The following is a 22698-nucleotide window of genomic DNA, read 5'->3' as shown; positions in this document are numbered from 1 at the left end:
AGGACCAGAAAGCATGTTGTAAGGCCATTCTGTTTGGATAGGAGAAGCTCAGCAAAAGAAAAACAGACTCCAAAGAAGCCAGGGCCTCCACACAAGGCCGAACTGACTCACTCTGTGGGCAGGTTGGGATGCAACAGGCAGGCATCAAGAGACTCCCCTCTGTCCTCCTTCCAAACTTCTCTCTCTTCAGGGATGAGCAGGTGTCCAGAAATAGTGGCCAAGTGTTGATAAGCAGCTGTCAGACGTTCAATAATTAGCAGTACACCTGCTGAGCTAGCAGCAATTGGTGTTTAGCCAGTCACACACACACACACAGAATGGCCCGGGTTGGAAGGGACCTCAAGGATCAGGAATCTCCAACTCCCTGCCACAGGCAGGGCCACCAACCTCTGTACCACTGCACATATGCACATTGCTGGATAGAAACAGCAGTGTGGGAAAAAACTGTATGCTGTGGATGCAAAGGGTGAATCAGAATGGCTTAACAGCTCAAATCACGAATGTATTTTCACCTTCACATTACCCATACAATGTCTGAGAAGGAGCTGTGTGTCAGATTTTTTTTTATGCTCCCTTTCTTTCACCAGCCCTCTTGTGAAGTGCCTAGCTGATGGCAGCCCTGCTCAGCCTCAGAGAAAGGTGACCCCAGCCAGCACTTCTGTGCTTTGTGTCCTGTGTCAGCAATAACTCTGAGTAACTAATGCATTCAGGAAAATCAGGGTCTGTTGATGGACCATTTGCAAACATAAAGAGATGCCAAAACCGAATGGATAACTGACCTGTTATGAATGATTATCCCCACCTCTTCTGTTTGCAGCTCAGTGACTGTGGGCAGCCAGTCGAGCCAATGCACACCCCAGAAACATCAGACAAGGCACTTCTGACCTCGTTCTTCCTGTGACCTTACAGCACTGCCCTGCAGAATGAATGTGTGCCTGCAGAGATCTCTCTTGGCATGACTTCAAGAGCAGCTCAGTCAGTAGTTCACAACTTCACACCCATCTGGCTGTTAGATCTACGAGGGAACTGTTGATGTCAGAGCTAGAACATTGCCAAGCTGCAACAAAAGCTGCATGGCAACGCAGTGTTGATGATCTCCACATCTTTCCGGCAGTGAAATTTATTTTTAATTCTCTGCAGGAAAAGGTTTGTGCCAAATGACAAAGGAAAGAACCCTTCCTGCAAAACGTCTGTTAGAAAGCAGCACGTTGTCAGCTGGAATCATGAGTTATTTCAGCCCTCACTGGGCTGATCTGGAGAAGGGCTGTGCCAAGGTATTTACAGATGTCTTCTGATGGGTTTGAAGCATTTCTGGCTTGCAGGGTAGGCATAATTCTGCAAAGCTGGTGGATTGCTTGATCAATCTGAAATACAAGAAAGATCAATAAATGACAAAAAAAAAAAAAAAAAAAGCACCCAGATATATTGATAGCTGCATTACGTACTACATGATTCCTTTCAGCTGTATGTTTTTTTTTAAATAAGAAAGTGTAGAGCTGCCAGTTCCCTTATCCATCCTTTCAAGCTCCAGGCTAAGTAAGAAATGTTATTCCTCTCAACTGGAAGATGCATTCTGGGAAGAATGGTCTTCAAACTATTTGCGTTTCTTTAAGACATTCAGTTATGGGAAAATAAGACAAAACAAAACAACAACAACAACAAAACACGAACAACCCCTATATTCTGAAAATGAAAAAAAAAAAAAAAACCCTCTTGACTTTCTCTTGACTGACTGAAAAGTATAACACATAAAATGCAAATGTTTAAGGAACAAAGAAAGAACTGTCACGGAAAAGGAGGGAGCTGCTCTTTTACCTATCAAACCTTCCACATCTTTGAGTGTCTGCCAACAACCAGAATGTGTGGAGGCCCCTTCAGTAAATGGAGGGCAATGATGGCACTGCACTTACATTAATCCTTGATGAAATAGTACAGCACTGATAGAAACTTCCCAACACTCTGTGCTGATCTGAAATGCTCTGGCAACTCTTTGCAAGAGGCACTTCATGCTGAGTATTTTTATGTCATTGCTTGCTTGCTGGTATCACCTGTGCTGAGCTAGCTGGACAAACCCAGATTGGCAGCTCCTCAGATGTGTTACCAGCTAATTTCTCACTGATCATTAGAAACAGAAAGTTAATTCTGCTGGGATTTTAGCCAGCTTTCTAGCTGTGTATTCATCCTTGGCATAACTAATTCTGTCTTTAGACATGTTTTTGAAACACTCACACGTTTTACCAACAGATAAGTAGATAAGAGACCAAAATGCTGAATGGGAATGAAAAAAAAAAGCCATGTCAAAACAACAACAACAACAGAAATAGAAGAATTAAAAGTGTTCCAAAAGGTTAAAGATGTGGACTGAAAAAGTCTCAGCCAAAAGTATTTCTGAGGAATTTCTAAATTTATTTCCGTATTTCTTCTACTTGCCAAGAAAGCACGATCTTACTTCTCCAGCAAAATTGGTGTGCCCTTATCTTACTAGAGAAAGGGCCTCTCACCATGGCACAAAGCTGCTAGAGTTTCCCAGGACACAGGAACAAGATTTTCTCCACTCTTCCACTCCTCCACTTTAGCATTTTGCAGTCAATGCTTTGGGGTTTTGGCAGAACTCACGGGTTACCCTGGTGTAGGATACTGGCTTCTACATTGCCAAGATACCTCATGGTAATTTTGGTCGCCCAGATTTCAGCTCTGTTGGGGATGAAAAAAGAGGCTGAATTTCCCACCGTCAGTCCCACAGATTCCTTCTCTCCCATTGGAAACGTCTGGGACATTACTGAGAAAAACACTGCAGTCTTTTGTTCAGGGGTTGGCAAAGGCAATGCTCCCTGCATTCCTCGCAGGGGCCTTTTTCCATGACTTTTTCATTGCTGTACACAAGTGCATACGGATACTTGGACACTCCGATGTAGGTCGCTCCAAAAGTAATGCCTGCTGTTGATTTCGATGGAAACTGCAGCTCTGCTGCCATCTGCTGGCACGACAACAAAACGTAATGGAGTATTTGTAGGAAGGTTCAGCCTCTGCTGCCGTACCACCAACAGTCACCTCTGATATCACGGGCATTCATCATTATCTGTCATCACAACACCTGAACGTACGGCCACTGACACAGATTGCTGACAAGGCCTACGATTAACCTGCAGCAATGAGGAAACCCATGAAGTCTACGTGGAAATGATAAAAGCTGACCAGGATAACTGCCAGCCAAGTTTCATGTTACAGATCGGTGCATCATTTCTGTATTTGGCAGGGTTGAGCAGTCGGCAGTTGGAAAACAAAGCACTGGATTTTGCAGTGTTAGTGACAGAGTGAGATGTGAACAAATGAACCACTTGTCACGTACTGCCTTCTTCTGTAGCGACATTAAACTCTGCAGAAATACATTTTTCCTGTGTTTGCCTGCATTTGTGAGGAACCGGGGCAGAAAGAGAGCAGCGTCGGGCAGAGGGGATGAAAGATGGAACCCTGCTTTCTCGGGCTCTCCTGCTTGCAGGAGGCCGCCACCGCAACCGCGAAGAACGTCTGCTTTATCCGAGACGCCGTCCCAGAGCGTTATGTGGAGACTTCCCACACTGCGGCACGTCCTCCGGCATCACCACGAAGTGCGGACGCCTCGACCGCCGAGGTTCGCCGCTTCGGAGCCGTTCCCGCCAGAAGCGCAGCGACGGCCCGCGAGGCGCGGCGCGGTTCCGGCCGCTTCCCTCACTCACGGCTCCCCGAGGCGACGGAGCGGCCGCGCGGCTCTCGGCCGGGCGGCTCTCGCGAGAGCGGCCGACGCGGCGGGGACGTCGCCGGGGCTCGCCTGGAAAAAGCCTCGGGGGCGGAGCGGAGGCGGCGGGGCGCGAGGATCGCCCGGGCCGCTTTAACGAGGAGAAGCCGCGAGCCGCTCGGACGCGGGACCGCGCGGCGAGGGCGGCCGTCGGCGCCGCCGGGCGAGCGGTGAGTGCGCGGCTCCCGTTGACGGCCCGGCGGCCGCAGCTCCGGAGGCGCCGAGTGGCCGCGGCCGCGCCCGGCGGAAGGCTGACGCCGCAGCTGCGGAGCCCCGGGTGCTGCTGGGCTGATGTTCTTTTGTGTCCGTGAGATTGGCAGTGGGGCTGAGTGTTCCCTCAGCAGGTCTGTAGATGACACCGAGCTGTGGGCTGTGGTCAGCACACCGGAGGGATGGGGTGCCACCAAATGGACCTGGACGGGCTTGAGCACTCGGCCTGGGAGAGCCTCAGCAAATTCAAGTGCGAGGTCTTGCACCTGGGCTGAGGCAGCACCCATTAGCAGTACAGACTGGGGGATGAAAGGATTGAGCGCAGCCCTGCTGAAAAAGACCCGGGAGTGCTGGTGGATGGGAAGCTGGACATGAGTCAGCCCGGAAAGCCAACCGTGTGCTGGGCTGCACCCAAAGCAGTGTGGCCAGCAGGGTGAAGGAGGGGATCCTCCTTCCTCTCTGCTTTGCGCTGGTGAGACCTTACCTGGAGTCCTGTGTCCAGATGTGGAGTCCTCAGTACAGGAGAGACGTAGACCCGTTGGATTGTATTGAGTGGAGGGCCATAAAAATTATCCAAGGGGTGAAGCACCTCTCCTATGAGGACAGGCTGAAAGAGCTGGGGCTGCTCAGCCTGGAGAAGAGAAGGCTCTGAGGTGATTGTGGCATTTCAGTATCTCAATGGGAGCTACAGGAACAAAGGTGATAGACTCTTTATCAGGCTCTGTTGTGATAGGACCAGGGGAAATGGTTTCAAGCTTAAAAAGGATGGATTTAGGTTAGATATTAGGAAAAAGTTTTTTACAGTAAGGGTGGTAAGGCAGTGGAACAGATTGCCCAGAGATGTGGTGGATGCTGTGTCCCTAGTGACTTTCAAGGCAGTGTGCTGGATTAAACCATGGGGAACCTGATGTAGATGTAAATGTCCCTGTTCATTGCAGAGGAGTTGGACTAGATGACTTCTAAAGGTCTGTTCCAACCCTAAGGATTCTATGATAAAAGTCACTATACACACTCTCTTGGCGTTGATTTCTGTCTCTTGCCACTTACTCTTCCTTTCCTCCTGTCACTAATACAAACATCTCATTTGCTTTTCTCTATTTTGTTTCCATGTAAGCTTCTACTGTCTTCGGATGCTTTTCTTGCACTCAGTTTCTTTGTTTCCTACACAAAGGAATACCACCCTCACAAAGTGACCCCTCCCTCCCCCCACTCCTCTAACTTCTTTCCAGGCATTCCATTCCTAAACTTATTGGTATTCTGAACTCTCCTCTGATTTCATCATGGCAACAATCCATCCTCCATCCTTGACATCTCTCTAGAATTTCTCTCACTAAAGCCTTTGATGACTGCAGCTGAATCTCAGATCCACATCAGCATGCTTATGTTTTTCAAATGATCAGACACCTGCCTCACATTTAACCAGGCTTTTCTTACTGAATTCTTGCCCTTCCTCAGGGACTGTATCCTCTCTGAGCTTCTCTCATTATTCTCCAATTTTTTTTTTTTCCAGTTTCATTTTGGGGGGAGAGGGGTAGGAACCAGACAATTCTTTAACTTCCTATGGGTTTTGGATAAATTTTTTGTCTCTATCCACACTGTCTGTGGATAATTTTGTCAGGAAACAAAGTCATTTCCAAATTCTGAGACAGAGAAGCAGATTTAAACTTATTTTTCTCTCTTCGGTGCTCTCTTCCAAACATTCAGCAATCCATTCTATTTAGCTGTGACTAGAGGTAAACTCATTTTCTCTTGGCCACCTTTGTGTCCTGTTTGTTCAGTCCTTAGTCACTGAGGTTATGGCCTGTGACTAGAGTGCTGCAGCAGTGTGACAACCAGAATAACAAATAGCCACAGAGTTGAATTAGGTAGAAATGTGTCAGTTTTGAAACGAGTGTCACAGTACCTTGAAGAACACCTACATGAAGATTTACTGTCATTAAAAACTAAGTGTTTGACTCGGTTGTTCAGCATTTGCGTGCATGCTGCATGGCCTGAATTCAGTGCTCTACAAAAGTTTCTGTTGTTTGGCATAAAAGAGGTCTGGATCCTGTACTTTGCTACCCTAGTATCTCTGGTTCTGCTGGTACATCTCTTGTGCCTGGAGCTGGCTCTCCATCTAACTGAGGCATCATCTTTAACACTTAAAAAAACAAGCTCAAGGAAAAAAGGTTTTGGTGATGTGACATGAAAATAGACAGCACAAATACAGACCTGCAGTAACAGAAGATATACGTGCTAGGTGTTGAATATAATTTGGAAACCAAGCCACAGATGAGAGGTCTTACTTGATTTGGTTTATTTTTGCTAATCAGAAAGTCAGTAGATGTAAACTAGAGATGCATCAGAGGGATATTCAGTCAGGTGATGCAACATGCATCTAATTGTTTTTTCATAATTACAATGATTAATAGATATTAGCATGATGATGACTCTCTTCCTAGCTTAAAATATGTTATCACTAAATTTGAAAATGGCACACTAATAAATAGGGCTTCTAAAGGAGATGTGTTGGTAAAACCTTGTTTTATCTACTTGTTTTTCACTGTAATATCAATATATTGAAACCATTTGCACAGGGCCAAGTAATTGTGAGGGAATAAAACAGCATATGAGGTTATAATTACTATGTTAGGTAAAACAGAGCATTATCAGTCTTCGTTCTTGTTGGGTTTTTTTCCTTCCAATTACTTGATAGTCCAGGAAACTTTTCACAGCTGAGCCATTGTGTTTTCTTCAGAAGTTAGAAAGAAGATTGGCAGATTGATGTCCGTATTCAGCCATGCAGCAAAGTACTGGAAGAACTGCCCTATTTCATCCTACTCTTCTGTGAGTTTCTATTATTTACCACATAAGAACAACTTCTTTGTAATGTCTCCCTTGTAGAAAAATGACATGTTTATCTTCATTGCCAGCCCTTGATTTCCAGTGCATGTTCAAAATAGTTAATGGGTAAAGGAATGCTGGCTGGTTTTATGCTAAGAAAAAAAGCCTCCACAAGTTCACAGTTAGTGAAGTACACTTTTTTTTTTTTTTTTTTGCCAGATGGTCTGCTGGTTTCTCACGTCTTCTTATGTAACGTGAGGGAACATTTTGTTGTTTGAATTGTTATAACTGCCTATTTTCTGTGTTCAAAGGAATAGATTCCCTTACATCTGGGGTATTTTTAACTGGATAATGTAACTCAGAGTGATAATATATAAAAACAGACTTCTGTGTTGGTTGTTTGAAAGAAAGTTGTTTCTTCATTAGAAATACTAGAAATGTAATAATTTGATTTGGTAGTTAGTTTTTCATCTGAATATTAAGTTCCGAGTAGAAAAGAAAATAGCACTAAGTTTAATTGCATGCTTTGAACAAGGTTTAATAACCTATACACTTTCTTAAATATCCCTCAGTAGTGTATGCTGTTATTGTCCTTGGAAGCACTGGATGTCCTTGTTTTAATGGTTCAAAGCATGTGAAAAATCTTTGTCTGGAAGAATATAACAACTGGGATTTTTTACTTGTACATGATAACACACTAAATTCTATCACTTTTAATTAATTTGATTAATTATAATTTAATAACTTAATAATTTAACTATATATAAAAATATATAGCCATAATTCACTGCTGCAGATCTGAATACAAAGATTGCTGGGGCAATGCTTTCAGGGCCAAAACTTCAGCTAGACTGTTGTGTCTTTTGAAGGAATTATGCAGATCCTTCCTATTTGAGGGTCTAGCTTTTGGCTGTCACCTTATGAAGTCACTGCTTTCCATGGACTTCCTGGCATTCGCCTTAATCAAGAGTTGGTGAGGGATAAAAGCCCCTGGCTGATCTCATATCTGCACTTCTTGCACAACCATTGTAGTAAGTATCATCCTTAATCTAACATTGTGAAATGGTTTAATTTATAATGATTAAAAAGGTGCAAAAACACGTCAACCTTCACATACCTTTGGAAGATCATAGAATCATATAATGGCTTAGATTGGAAAGGACCTTACAGGCCCCCCCAGCCCCAACCCCTGCCATGTGCAGGGCTGCCCCCCACCAGCTCAGCTGCCCAGGGCCCCATCCAGCCTGGCCTCGAGCGCCTCCAGGGATGGGGCACCACAGCTTCTCTGGGCAGCTGTGCCAGCGCCTCACCAACCTCTGGGTACAGCATTTCCTCCTAACATCTAACTTAAATTGCCCCCTTTTTAATTTAAAATCATTTCCCCCTGTCCTATTACTAGCAGACTGTGTAAAAACTTGTAAGCTCCCTTCAAGTACTGGGAGGCTGCAATAAGGCCTGCCCAGAGCCTTCTCTTCTCCAAACTACACAAGCCCAGCTCCCTCAGCCTTTCTTCACAGGAAATGTTCTCCAGTCCTCTCATCATCTCCAAGGCCACCTCTGGACCTGCTTCAGCAGCTCCACATCCTTACTGTACTGGGATGCAGTACTCCAGATGGGGCCTCACAAGGACAGAGTAGAAGGGAGCAATAGCTCGGGTTGGGTAAAACCCAGCATCCTGGCCGAGAAGCAAGGATGTGTAAGCAGTGTGCTTACATGTATTTCTGAAGCTGTAGTTTGATTTTTATGGTGTATATATGTATGGGAAGAATGGCCTGAACCTCTGATTGATCACCTGAGGCGAGCAATGAGTCAGCCCTGGGAGCACAGGTGAAGGCAATTCAGCTGTGCTGCTGGAAGGAGTGGAGCCTGGCTGCACCTCTCCTAGACCCATTTAAGAGCTGACTACCAGTGGGGAAGGATCTTTTTCTGTTGATCCCTTCTTTGGGGTTTTACAGCAAGCCCAGGTAAGCGAAAGCACTCTTATCTATTCTTTCTTTGGTGTATGTAATAATCTGCTTAGCCAAACTCTCTTGTGTTTCGTAATTATAATGTCTGTGTATTCATTGATTATACAGTATAACTAAGGTTTTCTAGCATGTGTTCACTGCAGTTGGGAATTATCTAGGGCAAACACGAAAACCTGGCAAACTGTAGTATTGTGGAGTAAAGAGAAATCCTGCAGTAGAACAACTTGCAAGCAGAGGCATCTAAGCAGAGAACTAATTGCTTAATAGTATATTTTATCGTTTGTTTTCTTGAAAGCAAGAAGGCAAAATGGAAGTCAAGAAGTAAGAATGGACATCATGAAAACATCAGCAAGAATTTCTGTTCTAAAAGTAAGCTAGAGAAGGAGTCTGTAAATACTTACAATGCCACATTAATCATAAATTATTTTTCTTGAGTTCCTATATTCAAGTTTATTTAAATAAGAGGTTGACATAATCTCTGTTTATGCTTGTGTGTGCATAGCAGTATATTTGGAGATGCTCAGGTAGTAGAAAATGGTGGGCCAGTAACTCAGTCACTCTGTTATAGCAAGAAAGAATTTAAAACATCCCTATAATATTATAGAAATAGTTGCTAGTCAAAAATGGATTTTTTTGGTTCCCAGTCCTTACCAATACATTTCTCTGGTCTTGAGTCCACAGATGGGTCGCTCATTACAAGATGAAGAAAATCCAGCAGAACTGTGTGGAGCACTGAGGGCATAGCAAAATAATGGATCGTCAGTACCAGATGGATGTATGTATTTCTTAAAATTCCCGTATTTTTATGTATCAATATAGATGGCTCTACTTATCTTGTCCTAAGCACCCTTCAAATACTTTGATTCCAGCCTGTTCTGACTTCCTTGTCAGTACCAACTGGGGTACAAATCATCTCACTTGACATCAAACCTGTAACCGTTAGGTGTGAAGTTAAGCTGGCTGAAGATCAGATTTGGCTGCTGTGGACGTTCTAAGTGCATCTACAGAGGAAGCTTAATCTTTCCCATCCCAGATGGCTGTCTTGAAAGGGTATGGGTTGCTATCCTTAATCACTCCTTTCTCTTATATAGGGAATGTAAATAGTAACTTAAGATAATATGTCTAATTTTTGGATGGCTGATTCTAGAGAGCAGAAATTCTATTTTAAGGAGGCACGCAAATCCTTCCATGCGGTACTGTTCTTTCTGGGATGTGGTGTCTTATGTACTTTGAGGAAGATAACAATTTAACTGCTCTGTCCTGTACTCCTGGTGTATTTGTTTGGTGCTGGGGGAGTATTGGTCCATTAGGATCCTGGTATGAAAGGCACTCAGAGTCTGTAAGATACCATTTGACCTGCTGTTTATTAGATCGAATGCTATAAGGACAGAATAATAAATAACTGATGTCCCTTTAGATGCTAAGAACCCCAAGTTATGCAGCACCGAAGAAGCATCTGATCCATGCTCAACACTATGCAGACCCCTTATTTGAAGGGGTACTCCCATTTGGATAATTTCCCAACATGCCAGCTTTTTGCTGTACTTCTAGACAAAGGCAGGATAACCCATGTGGCATAATCACTGGTACTAAATGGGAGCTGGAGTTTTTGTGAAGGAAACTTAAAACTTGATTGCAGTACTGAATCAACAGGTGAGAATGATGTCTAGAGCAGAGATCCACGGCAGTTCTAGCCGTTTGGTTCTGTTCACTTGTAGCCTTTAATGTCAGGAAAGGAGTTGAGCACTGAGCTGTGTATGCTCTGTTTTGCTGAGAGTTGCAGCGTGACTTATTGAGTCAAACTGCCATCTCTTCCTGGAAGGCAGGTTCCATTTACGACTCTTTTGTGGCTCGCACACTCCAGATTATGCAGATGCACGTTTAAAGGTTGTGAATGACTGGCTCTGGGTCTTCTGAAATGCTCCTTTCCTACCTATCTACTTCAACAAGTAAATAGTTTTGTGTCAAGTTAAAGATCAGAGGGCATTATTCTACCTGATCGTATTTGTGGCTTGGAGACAATCACTATGGCAGATTTCCTGCTCTGAAGAGTACTGCTATGGCATTTAGCTAAGAAACAGAAATTCTGTTGAAAAGACAGACCTCTTCTGTTACTGAGGCTTACTGTGTGGAAGTGCTTTTTTGGGAGAGCAGTTTGAAGGAAATTGTCCTGAGAGCTTGAGACAATTCTAACTGTAGCTGTTTAGATCTGTTTCCAACCACCACAGAGCCGACAAGAAAGCTGCCCCAACTCCTCTGTAGAGGTCTTATGTGACTGATGATGGGGCAAGGCCAGGGCCTCCTTCTGTTACCTATCCTCCTGTCAAGGAAGAAGCATTGATGCAGTTGTGTTTTCCAGAAGAGGTGACAGGCCTTGGCAGTGTGACGTCTGCGATGCCAGCAAGGAAGTCAGGCTGGTCCTATGTAAAAGTGAGAAAAATCATCTGGATAGAAAATCATCTGGTAAATATTGCCTTCATAACCTGGGGCTCCCTTATTGCATCCGTGTGCAGAGGGACTGGGCTTTTTCTTGGTGATGGATTGACAAATTAATGAAGAAGATTCAGTATGGATCAGATAGATAGAATTGGAGCTGAAGGTCTCAGCAGCAGTATGAGATGCCTAAACAGTGTCATCCTATGAACTCAGAAGGCTCAGGGTGCATTACAGCCATACATGGATTCATGGAGTTCAGTAAAAGACTCACGGTAGGGGTTGCATGGTCAAGGCACCTGGCTTTTGATCTGAAATATGCTGCATTTAGCACACGACTCAAACTGATGGTGTGGAGCCAGAGCAATGGAAATCTGTGTCCTAATATGCAATTAAGTCACATTATGGGCCTTGCAGACCAATTTAATGTCAAATTATTATTATTTGGAAGAGAATATCAGTGTACAGCATGGCAAACACAGATGAATGAAAGGATTTTCATTTGTAATTGGCTTGAAGCTAATTTCTTTTCTATTAGGATCTCCTCTACCAAGATTTAATAGTAGTCAGAGGGCTGAGGAGGCTTCCCATGCTCTTCAGTTGCAGTAGCATGTGCAGTGTCAATTAACTGGTCTGTAGGTGAAGTCTGTGCCCTTTATCTCAAATCCCTGGGCACTGCCTGCCTTTTAACTACATTTCTGGCTTTTCATCTGATGTTCCTCCCCTTGTTTACAGATTCTTGATTTTACCTTGGTAATCCAGTTTGGCTTGAAACTTTATTCTGGACTACGAGCTTTGATTTCTTCCTAGGTTAACAAGAAAGCAGGCATAGTTCTAGGTTTGCTCAAAGAAAGCTTAGCAGTGATTATGTGGGGACGTTTTAGAAGTCAAAGGTCTAGTTTCATTTGATTCTGTTTTCTGTATTGTTTACCATCTCTATCTTAATGTTTGGTGGCATAGCTGACTTCATCTCCCCAGCGTCACCGATTCATTCGTAAGTTTGTTGCTTGGATGAATCTCAGCTGTATTCACTCCTCTCTGTGCCTTATTCTCAGATTTGGTCGTTTCCTCTTTTTTTTTTTTTTTTTTTTCCCCAGGCATTTATTGAAGTGCAAACTTTTCCATGTAGTCCTCTTTTTCCTTTGGTGTCCAGACAGTACTACCTCCTCTTCATCCTGAGCTGATGAGATTTATTGCTACCCTGCTTCAATCTGATCAGGCAGTCAGGAACAGTCTTGCTGTTGATGGAATTGTTAAAACTTTCCCAACGGTGCTTTTTAAGAGTTTCCAGTCTCTTGAGTTTACTGTGGCAAGATCAAGGTTCTCAGAATTCTTGTATGCCTATTCATTATGAGTGATTTGTGACTGTTGTCTTTCATTTTTTGAGTTTTGTAGGACTTGTATCTAACCCGCTTACCCTGTGGCATTCATTCAGATGTTGTGCAGGTCGGAGCAGAAGTCTGCATTTGTGCGTTTGAGATTTGCTGTAGTTTGAGTCTAGCTTTAATATATTGATTCACTGGATGAAGGACTGATTCAGCCTTGATGTGACTGTTAAACTGCAGTAGGTAGAGACCTTGACTACAGCTTGCCCAGCCTTGAACTTGGCCGTCATGATCACTTGGGCACTCCTCCTGGAAAGCTGCTGAGTATAAACTTAGCCTGAGAAGATGAATCTGTTAAATTATCTAACTTTTAACAGATGGACTTGCTTGAACGCAAAAGTCTCTGTTATTCTATGGAAAATGCCTTTCAGAATTGAGGAAGAATGTATGAAAAGGAAAAATATGCAAAATTTGCATTTTCTTTGGCTATGGGATACTCAGAACAACTTAACAGTTACGGTTGGCATGTAAGTAATGTGAGATGAGATGAAGTTTCTTTTTGAATCTGAAGTTTTCAAAACTTCAGAGATGACGTAGATGCTATTGCAAAATAGCATAGTGGTTACAAGTGACGTGCCTTTTTACCCATATAACAAGCAGAAAAGATTGTGTATTATTTAGAATAATTCAAATAGAATTAGAAAAAATCCTTTATGTAAGCAAGAATGAATTTGGTATTCCAAGCACTGTCATTCATGGGAACTTGTCAGTGCTCATGTATCATAGATATCTACTGGGATACTTACAAATACATGCACTTAGGTACAAGACCTAATATTTGCAAACTAATGAAGATCATTTAGTTCAGTCACTGAAACTAGCAAAAAATAATAACCTTAATAAAATAAAATAACCCCACAATTATCAACTGTTAGGATTCTGATAGGCTTTTGTAACAAGTCTTTGTCTCGGATACTAAAAATACCTTTGGAGAAGACAGATGGGGAGCTTTCTGACTGGTTTTGTGAGAACAGCCAAAATGTGCTCTGAAAAGGCATCTCCTCCTGTATGACCTGATGCACTGATGTGTGTCCAAGCTGCAGCTCATTTCACAAGTGTTGCTGGGCTTGTTAATGGTGCATTGAGAGAGCTTTTCCTTATCTGAAACCGCTCATTAATGACACAAAGGATTTAAATAACCTTAATTGGTTTCAAATACCTATATGCTGAACTCAATTACGTAAATTTGATTTCTCTTCATTCTTTGGAGATAATTTGATAGGAAAATCTTCAAGTTAGCTAAAATGATCCCATTCGCTCCTGCTAGTATAGGTATTGCTGTCCACATTTCTTAAATAATCACAGATTTCTGTAAATTGCATAGTTAGTCAGGATAAGACAGCTGTTAAGTTCCCCAGACTGGCTCATATTGCATTGTATACATTACTGTTTTTGAAACATTGCATATACCTCTGCTGACAGCACTTTCATATCTTCAAGATTAACCTTCCATTGAGTACAGTGATACTATGGTTTTCTTACTGCTTCACCCCAGCCTATGCACATCTGATTGCTGTTGTGGGTTCTTCCTTGTATAGGTTTGATTTCACACATCTTGACCTGTATTAAATTGTATAAAACCTTTTGCTTGGAGAGTAATAAATGACTTTACCCCGGAAAGAACAGAAATATTCCTTCCCTCCTTCCTTCCTCCCTCACTTACTGCTTTGGCTTATTATTGGCAATGCAAAACTCCTAGAGATCTTATTTCAAGTGTTTCACATATTCTCTACAATACTTGTCATTAATTTCTGTTACTGCTTTTTTGCCCACATTCTATTTATTATATGGAGCTGGCCTCAGTATGAACCTTGAGAGGTTACCATCCAGGAGCATTAAAGAGATTTAAATCCCTTAATGTTCAATGCATTAAAAACTATTTTATGATATGGCAATTAAAAATGACATGCTGTGGAAAGTAAGAGGATCCCACAGAGTATGTTACAGGTATGGCTCAGCAGAAAATGAGCAGTATGTCCAACTTCTCCCCTTGGCCTCTTCTTATCTCATAAAAACTGTAACTTTCAAAACATAAAGGAAGCAATACAGATCTCTACTGGGTTGAAGGATGATGTTTTGTTGCAGGATGGAAAGTTGCAAGTTATTAGAAAGAAATGACCATTGAAAGTGGTCAATTTATGGTGCAGGAAATCTAATTGCTGGAGCTGTGTGTGCACGTATGTTCTCACTTCATCACTGTTTCCAGATGATGGGGCTACAAACTCAGGCAGTAACCATCATTAGTCATCGTTATTCTCAAAGTTCAGATCTTCTTTCTGACTTCTTAGAGATCATTTGAGATGTTTGTAGCAATGGTCATGGCATTCTCTGTTTGGCTGCAGCTCTGACTAAATGGAATAGAATTATGAAGGAGAACATAGAAGCTGATATTCCCTGGGCAAACCTGCATGCCAAATGTACCTTTCTCAGAAAAAGATGTAATGGTTTAGAGCTCAGGAGAGCTGTAGTCACACGCTGCAGGCATATTTGATGAGCTTGCAATCCCCTTCTGTTGAATCAAAAATCTGGGCTAAGCAGGAACTTTGTAGGGAAAAGAAGATAGAATGTGTTCCTTTCCAGGCTCGCTTGGGAAATGTCAGGTCTTTCAAAGGCACCATTCAGCCACTGGCCTTTTTTGCCAAAAAGATAACAAGACAGCCAGCACTGCAGTACTGAGTATTCTCCATGTATTTACTCATAGCCTGAAATAGAGTATGGCAGTTGTCTTTAAGATCATCAATATACAGTTAAGAAGTGAGCAGCTGACAAAGGTAGGGGCATACCAGTGAGTCTTTCCATTATGAAAGATTTTCATGTAGACCTTAACTCTAAGTATTACAGATTGATCACAGTCACAAATCCCATCTTTCATCCCAAACCTATTAAGCTATTGCAAATTGACCTTATCTGAGCCCTCTTCTTTTTTCTTTTTTTAACTTAACTGCTTATTATGTATTCATTTTATGTATCTCTTATTTTTGCCTTGCCTCGAGCTGGAAGTCACTTTAAGAAAGCCATCTAAAAAACTCTCTGTATCTCTATTTAGTATGTAAGTAAATCTTGGTGTGAATTGTAGGGTATGCGTATCTTTGGTTCATCTCCTGTACTACATAGTGTGGCAGTATGGCTTTACTCTTTCCAAAACAGTATGCCTTCTCAGAAAGCACTTCACTGACAGCTGAAGCTGTTCCTGTGTTTTTCAAATGTAAGGGGGATAAGAAATGCCATGTGGAAGCAGCAGCTGTGCTGGCTGCATCTCCTCTGTTGTCTGGGGGAACATCTGATAAGGTGCCCATCTTGCACCTTATCTGTGACTCCAGTGGAATGTGTAGCAAGGCAGAAGCGAAAGACTTGAGCTTTGCAGCTGTGAAGAAAACCTACAAAATAAGACAGTTACTCACAGCTTGAAATAAAAGTGACAGGTGTGAATGATGAAGAAGTCCATGTGATATCTAACCTTCTTCCTCAAAGCAGAGATTTACTGTCAGACAGGCTGCTTCAGACACTGATCTCATATTATCACACATCTGGAGCAATGACAGCCTTTGCTTACTGCTTACAGGGAGACCTCTAGGGTAAATGCACACACAAGTGTACAAGGAGAGTTAGCAGTTGTCACTCTTCCCAAATGCACTGTGACATGGGATGTGTTCAAGGTAACAGACTTGCTGGAGGGGCAGATTTCCTTGCAGCTTTATAGGAAACCTGAGAGCTCAGTGCAGAACTCTACGATAAAACACCCTTAGTAAAATCTATTTGAGAGGTGAATCCTCCTGGTTTCCATGAAGTTTGGGACTCCCTAATAATGAAATTAAAATTTGCACGATTGGAAATTATATGTTTGGTTCTTTTGATCCCACTGGACTTTAGTTTTAATATTTACCTTCCTGCCTATTGGGGTACTTGAGTAATTTTAATCTGCCACAATATTATGCAGCTCCTCTCTTTAACAGAGTGGGGTAGGCTGTTACCAACTTGGCTGAGGGAGCTGGTGTTGTTCAATCTGCTGAAGTGGAAGCTCAGGAGAGACGTTACAGCTCTCTCTACCTACCTGAAGGGAAGTTGTAGCCAGCTGGTCTCGGCCTCTTCTCCCATGTAACTAGTGACACGACTGGAGGAAATGGCCTCGAGTTGCACCAGGGGAGCTTCAGGTTGGACATTAGGAAATAGTACTTCTCTGAAAGAGTGGGCAGGCACTAGAATGGGCTGCCCGGGGAGGTGGTGGAGTCACCGACCCAGGAGGCATTCAAGGAACGTTCAGATGTTGTGTTGAGGGACGTGGTTTAGTGAGAAATATTGGTGATGATCTTGCAGGTCTTTTCCAACCTCGGTGATTCTATGATAGCAGGAGAAATAGTTATTGCATATCCTTTTTTTTCTATTCTACGTCACTTTGTATTTGGGCTGCTGCTTGGGATCTGCTCAGGATCACAGATGATTTTAGATACTTTTGATCTATAAAGATGAAAATAAGAATGAAGATGGGGTGTATTTTAATATTAGCTTTTGGGTGAATACCAAGGGTGTAAAAAGAGATTAGAAATATTTTGATGGAGAGAGATAAAAAAAAGATCTAGTGGAGATTGTAGAGATTGAATTGTCTTTCCTTCTTCATGTATCAAATATGTTAATAGAGAAAGTGCTCTTTAAGATCAAGCGAAGGTGACAAATTTTAATTAAATCATGTCTTTATGGATTTTTTTTCCTGTTCTTATAAAGTCATCTAAAAATGTTGTAAAGAAGACTGCAACATTTCAGAGGAAGAGTGAGATACAATTTCCAGTTGTTTGCTTTCCTGAACATAGGTGTCCTCATGTCGGTGTGCACATGGAGCTAGGAACTTGGCTCAGTTCCCCACATGCAGGCACTGATGAAAGTTGAGGTGCTCTGGGGTGCTCCTTGTTTCCTGCTGCTGGCACAGACGAGTCTGGGTGTCTCTGAAGCTGCCTGTCACGTTCAGCAGTCCTGTATGTGCTGAACTGCAGCACAGTTCTGTGCACTTTTAAGGCCATGCTGTTGGATAAGGTGATGAGAGCACTTGGCCAGTATAGGGCAGTGCAGGAACACAGGATTCAGTATTGTCTTGAGACTTTGGAGAGGAGAAATAAGATTCAGCTACAAACAGGCCCAGGACTGGGAAAGGGTCTTCCATCCCAGACAGATCCTGCTGATGAACTGCTCAGCATAGAGTTGCCTCCTGCTCCCCAGTGAGGAAACATCAACAAGAGCAGAGCTGAAAGCCTCATGATCAGGGACTTTGCCTGAAAGAGAGTTAAATGTGGCTCTAATTCTTAGTCTGAAAACCACATCAACAATTTATTCAATTACTGTTTATAGTAGAAGTTTATAGTAGAAGTAGCTACACAAGCTTACAATCTGTACAGGCTCCAAGAATGCCTTCTATTTATGTGCAGTTTTTGTTTGTTTTCCCCTTGATCTCCAGATGGGTTCTTCATTTGTTCACATGAGAAAAAAATGAACAGAAGTAGAGAGGTGTGAATTGAGTGTGTGTGTATACTTTTACATCTGTTCCTTGTGCTTCGCATGCTCTATAGGAACGTAGGTGACCTGGATGCAAACTCCATAAGGCTGTGGGGGAAACTTAAATATATTCCTACTCCCTGGGTGGCAATTAAGTATTTGTTATCTTACAGAAGGAGGCTGCGTATGAACTGAGATGCCTGTCAATTTCTAATGACATTTCTGTAAGTCTTGTGGTGAAAATGATAAAGACAGATGAAAGGCAAGTAGGTTGGTTTATTAAATGATCATTCTTCACACTGAATAGCAGTTTGATGCACTTTGAATCCAAGTATTAGAGCCTCTTGTTGTTTTGTAACTTGATCACAGCACAGTAACTCCTAAGCTAATTTCTTAAAGGTTCATCTGTAGTCTCAGCTGATTATCCTCCGACAGGGAAATGTTTGGGATGGAGAACAGCAGCAAATGTAGATCACTGATGTATGTAATGTAATGATTGCAGCCTTTATGTCTACACTTGGAGGCCTTATAAGCAAATTCTGTTTTCTGTGTATTCAAGCTAGAGTAAACCTTTGCTCCAACAGTACTAAATGTAACTATCTGAAATGTTTTGTAGTGTATCAGTAGTTAAGAGTGAGCACCCTATTCAGAGTCACTGAAGTCCAAGACTTGCAGGTAGCTGTCAGAGCTGAAGACAAGTGGCTCTGTGGGCATGTTGCATAGCCACGGTCCCGCATGCATCCCTACTGGTGGACGGGCTGTCGAAGTGCCCTGTGGTTCCCTTTCAGCCTCTGCACTTTCCTTCTCAGGGAATCAGAGTAAGAGATCAAAGGCAGAGAGAAGGTGCACAGTGTTTTGCCCACCTGTGTTTTCTGGAGAAGAGCCTTCAGATGCCTTGGCACAAGTTTTTCCCTAATGATTTCGTAGGGCTTTGCACGTGGCTGCAGACTAGCACTGTTTGAACACACAACATAAAGGTAATGTAGGTGCCCTGCTCACAAAGGAGTGAGCTACAACTCCCAGAAGACTTCATTGTTCCATTTCCATTCGAACAAAAAGATAAAACTGGCGGAGTCTCAAGACTGCCTCTCTTTGCTCTCTGTGCTCTTGGCTGCCTCTCCTATAGCATTAGAGTAAGGAATGCAGTTTTGTAAACTCTCTCCTGTTTTATTTGAGTTATTAACTCCAAATCCCATTGTATTCTATTATCTCACATTCCGACACTGTATTTTTTTAAATGAAGTTTTTCCCTTAGTTCACTGCTGCTGGTTTTCTTGCCTCTTCCCCCACCCTTTTATCTTCCCAGTCCATAGATCCCTTAGCTCCCTCTCACCAAACCTGGCCAAGCTACGACAACTTCCTTCAGTGACTGGCCCTTACATGAGCCCAGGCTAACAGAAGTGGACTTATTTTCTGGAGAACATTTTTGTCCTTTTGTTTTTCTTCTAAGACTGTGCAAGCTTTGGGTAGCAGTGTCATGGTAGGGAAAGGAGATCGTGTGGACTTAGCAACAGGTAGGGCATACTGCCACCTGCAGAGCCTGAGTTGACTTCAGACAGAGCACAGAGGGCACCTGAAGAATGGGGGATAGGGCATAATGGATATACCTCATCGTACTAGAGGATCATTAGATGAGGTAACTGGAGGTAAAAGGTAAAGGAGTTTACACTAGACAGCAGGGATTTATCTGAGCATCAGCTTAGTAAGGGCTATGCAGAATATCTCATCGTGCCAACCTAGCTTCTCCCCATCTCACTTTTGAGCACTGCACAGACTTTTTGATGTGCTGTACTTTCTGACGTGGTGGGACTCAATAGTCAGGAACCAGAGGAGATAGACCATACCCTCTCAGCCCACCTGGAGGGTTTGGTTTGGAAATGTCTTGGGCTGATGCAAGCGAACAAATCAGGAAATAATTTTTGCTGCTGTATTTTCAGTTAGTGAGCAGGTGTAGCTTGTGAGCTCTCAGGGCCAAATCAGAGAGTATTCAGGAAAAGCAGCATTACCTTTAGTGTGAGGGTGGAACCACTGATGTGATGAAGTTCTGAAGTGTGGTCTAAACTACTTAAAGTAAACTCCAGATTGAATGAATATAGCTTCACATGAAAAATGAAGCTGTGTAAATGCTTACAACACGACAGTCTTGAAAAATACAGCTCTCTAGGTGTTAGATTCTTATATCCTATTAGGGAAAGAAGTTGTGTGATTCCTAATGATTTCATCTGGGAGCACCCAAAGGTACAAGAAGAGTAATTTCAGAGAATCTCAATTGGAATCACAGATTCTGGAAGGGCACCTTTGGAGATGTTCTAGTCCACTGCTTGCTCAGGCAGGGTGTTGCTCGCACGCGTGTCCAGTTGGGCTTGAGCATCTCCAGAAATTCCATCACCTCTCTGGGCAATCTGTTCCAGTGTTTGACTTCTCCTGGAGTAAAACTGTTGCTTTTTTGTTTTGTTTTTCCTATTTATAGAGACTTTCACAGGTGTTCACTTTGTGTTCATCACTTGTTATCCTGTCACTGGGCAGAATCTGGCTCCCTCTTCTTCATTCCTTCCTATCAAGAATTTGTATCATCAACAAGATCCCCCTACGCCTCTTCTTTTCCAGGCTGAACAGTCTCAGTTCTTTCAGCTTCTCTTCATGTCAGATTATCCTCTTCCTTTGTTATTTTTGTGCCCCTTCACTGCACCTGCTGCAGTAGCTTCCTGTCTCATACCAGTAAGCCCAGAGCTCCAGATGTATTGCACCAGCACTGAGTACAGGAGAGGGAATTCCTCTGCTGACCTGCTGTCAATGCCTTGCCTAATGTGACTCTGGAGGTCGTTGACTTTCTCTGCTGTGAAGGCACAGTGTTGGCTTGTGGTCAGCTTTTTGTCCTGCAGAACCCAGATTCCTCTCTGTAGTGCTTCTCCTCATCCTGTCATTATGTACTGGGGAGTCATTTCTTGACAGACACAGGACTGCATTTCTTCTTGTTGAATATCACATGATTCTTTTCAGCCTAATACTGCAGCCAATCCAGCTCCCTTTGAATGGCAGCACACTCAACTAGTGCCTCAGCAGCAATGTTGTACCATCTACAAACTTGATGAGAGTGCACTTTGTCCAGACGGTCAGGTCATTAATGAAGATAGACAATGTTGGCCCTGATGTTGTCCCCTGGCACACTTGTTGTGGTTTCAAGATTTCTGCTATTGGTATTCCACATCATAGCATCAGGTAATGCACGGGGAGTTAAAGAGTTAAGGCCTCAGTTCTGTGGACTGTTGATAGTTCCAGGTACATTTCACAGAAGAGAAAGAATGAACTGTGTCTCCCAGAATACCTCACTGTTCCATTTCCATTTTCTGTTTAAAGGGAAAGAGAAAACTGGGAGTCATGAGACTTCTTTTTCTGCTTGGCTCTGCAGTGTATGCTCCCTAGCTGTCTCACCTTCAACATTAGAGTAAGGTCTTTGGTTTTGGACAATCTCTTGTTTATTTAATGTATTAGCTACAATTCCAATTGTATTGTGTTATATTGCATTCTCTCACACTGTGCTCTAATACTTAGTGAATTAATTTTCTCCCTTAGCTCGTTGCTGCTGTTTTGTTTTTAGACCCATCACAGGGTCCCCCTGTGCCATTTAGTCGGGGAACCAGGTCGAACCAGGCCAGAACTGTGACAGTGCTGTATCTGAATAACTGGGTAAAAGGCACGAGGTGCACTGAGTAGGACTTCTGCTCCACCATACGTTTTTGTTGAGTTTGTAATATAGAGCTGGTTGTATTGAAGTGGAGCTTAATTGTAACTTTCCTAAAATCAGAATGCTGTAATGTTGTAATTCCAAAGATGTTCACTATATGTTTCCCATTTACGAGTATTTATAGCTGACCTACTGTTACTGAATCCTTGCTAATTTTGTATTTACTTTTTTTCTTTATAAGATATAATTGTTAGGTGAGAAGATGAAAAATTCACTGTATTCTGCAGAGAAGAAAGACAGTTTTCTTTGTATGAATGGCAGAACAGCCCCATGGCAAGACTTGTAGGGTGAGTTAATACCTTTTTCTGGACTAACGGAAAAACCATAGAGAAGACATGAAAGCTGCTTGCAGTTCTGAAATGGGGAATGTATGGAGAATAATTAGTATTGACCTCCAAAGGTAAATCCAGACTGAGAACAGTTGTAATGACTGCAACTGCACAATGTTGCTCAGTTAAGGAAAAATTAAATGTAACGCACTGGAGAAGAGAAGAAAGAAATGAAGAGTTTGGCTCAGTGTATGTGATCTGAACTAAAAATTTCCATATATCACATGTGAGATGCTTCTGGCAAGTGAAAAAGCAGCATTGATTTTACCCCTACAGACTAAAGCACCATGAATTTCTACCAAACACTGTGAGTATGCTTGCTTCATCACATTTTTTCCACTCTCTGTCAAGACTAGTGGGGTAAGAATCCTCAACAAGAGAAACACTGGGGCAAAAGTACTATGAGAATCTGCTGGGAAAAGGTGAAAAGGAGTTGGGCAGTGTTGTCTATAAGAGTGGATGTGATGATGCCCCAAATTGCAGGTGTATTTTGGATGTTGGCAGCAGTATTTTCTTTGTGCAACTCTGCTTCATGGTATGAGTGGTGAGA

General features: G+C 42.7%; 1 long non-coding RNA gene across 2 annotated transcripts; it reads left to right on the top strand.

Annotated features, from left to right (window-relative positions):
* The first annotated feature begins 6675 nt into the window (after nucleotides 1-6675).
* LOC149912483 (uncharacterized) lies at nucleotides 6676-11484 on the top strand. Of its 2 annotated transcripts, XR_016461574.1 has the most exons (4): nucleotides 6676-6811; nucleotides 7678-9144; nucleotides 9450-9550; nucleotides 9645-11484. It is a non-coding gene; the product is annotated as an uncharacterized LOC149912483 (long non-coding RNA). The 2 variants fall into 2 exon arrangements; XR_016461573.1 differs by having other exon boundaries at nucleotides 7678-9550.
* The last annotated feature ends 11214 nt before the right edge of the window (nucleotides 11485-22698 follow it).

Source organism: Phasianus colchicus, chromosome Z (genome assembly GCF_987193195.1).
Source record: "Phasianus colchicus chromosome Z, bPhaCol1.hap1.1, whole genome shotgun sequence".
NCBI lineage: Eukaryota > Metazoa > Chordata > Aves > Galliformes > Phasianidae > Phasianus > Phasianus colchicus.
The sequence above is the reverse complement of the archived record's forward strand: the minus strand, read 5'-3'. Positions and strand labels throughout refer to the sequence as shown.